Genomic DNA, 1,828 nt, shown 5'->3' with positions numbered 1-1,828 from the left:
TCTATGTTTCTTTTTGTAGCAATAAAAATAACTAGAATTTAGTAATTTATATAAAGGTATATGTAGGTACAATATATTTATTTATGCTTGGTTTTTGCAACTTTGTAAAGTTACAAAATCTAAACACCCATAAGCGTGCGCAAACATTATCGGCTGGAGTAATTCTGATTTTTGTGCGACACTGAAAGTACCTATTACCAGGTTACAATTGTAACTTTTGCTTAGTTAATCATTAAAATTTAGCGAAATAGCGAGTACTTATATATAATACAGCAAAATTCCCATGCTATATACTCATTGAACTATTTAAGCATTGAATGCCTATGAATAGGCGAAGTAAACTATTGATTTAATTATTTTAACAATTCACGGAAAGTATTGTCATAAAATTATTCTTAATCAAAAAATAAAACTAAAAAATAGAGGTTGTTATTAAAAAAAAAAAAACTTGAATCTAACGAATTACTAACATAATTATTAAAACAGAATAATAAATACTTCGACAATTTTTTGATTACTTTATAAAATTAACAAATATAATTCTAATACAATTGGAACAATAAAAACCTATAAAAAATACTACTGCTACACATCTACCAGTTTATTCAAACCAAGTGGTTGTCGATATTTATATCTACGTACTTTACGTTCCTGTGTTCTTTTTACCTAAGCAAAATCGCAAAGTGTGGCTTAAATGACGCGTCAGTAATCTGTATATCGTGGGTGGCGAACGATTGTGAATGTTTTACCTTTTTTATAACACGATTGTGAACGAATGTCGCTTATCAAAAAATTTGATTTTTAGCCGAAAAACGAACGATTGTGAACGTTTTTATAGGCTACGTTGCCAATTTTATAATTTTTTTTTTTTTTTTTAGTATGTTTAATTTTTTTTTTTTTTTAATAAAAACTATTCAATATTAATAATACAATGTTACATTATAGCTACGTTACAAACTAAAATAATATGAATTATTTTAAATGTTGAATAATTAAAATAATTTCGGATTATAAATATTAATAATACTGTTACATAATGTATTAACTGTAAAGATTAAAAATAATAAAAAAATAATAGTTTTTAAAAAGTTTTTCTGGGTTTTTCTTTTTTTATTAAATTTTTTCTTAATTAGGAGTTTCCAGTTTTTTTTTTAAATATAAAATTAGATCCTTGTGGATTTTATAAATTAAAATCATTATAATTTTTTAATGCTGATTCAATTTTAGATTTATATTTTTTGGCCATAAGGTTATGTTAATTGTTTTAATAGCGTAGTAGCAGAAAATCTTTATACCTACTATTTAATTATTTTAAAAATTATTATTTAAAAATTTTTAATTGACTAACACCTAGTCTGGCAACATCGCACGATTAAAGATAAGTTAAAACGTTTGCAATCGTGTTACGGGAAAAGGCCCATTCGCAATCGTATATCAACCGTAATCGTATAAAAAATTAGCCAATCTCGATATTTTTCATACTGCACTCTAAACAAAAATCATAGGATTTCCTAAAACATAATTTTTACACAAAACCTTCAGAGAAATATTAACATTTAACATTCGATACGAAAATTTAGTTTATTTTAATCATTTTGTTATTATTATTTATTGTACAATACGTAAAAATCTTAACGTTGTCTTTGGGTCCATTTCAGCACTTGTGTTTATGTAAATATATTTTATAAACAATGAATTTCAATCATATTATTGTTATGTTAAGTTTATATAGGTATTTAGTTTATGAATCTAAAGTCTTTTTATCTTATACATTACATATAATTGTTCAATTTTATTATAATATTACGTATACAATTTAATGAATAAT

Source organism: Melanaphis sacchari, unplaced genomic scaffold (assembly GCF_002803265.2).
Source record: "Melanaphis sacchari strain LSU unplaced genomic scaffold, SCAv2.0 Contig492_pilon_pilon, whole genome shotgun sequence".
Classification (NCBI taxonomy): Eukaryota; Metazoa; Arthropoda; class Insecta; order Hemiptera; family Aphididae; genus Melanaphis; species Melanaphis sacchari.
Note: the sequence above shows the minus strand (reverse complement) of the source record.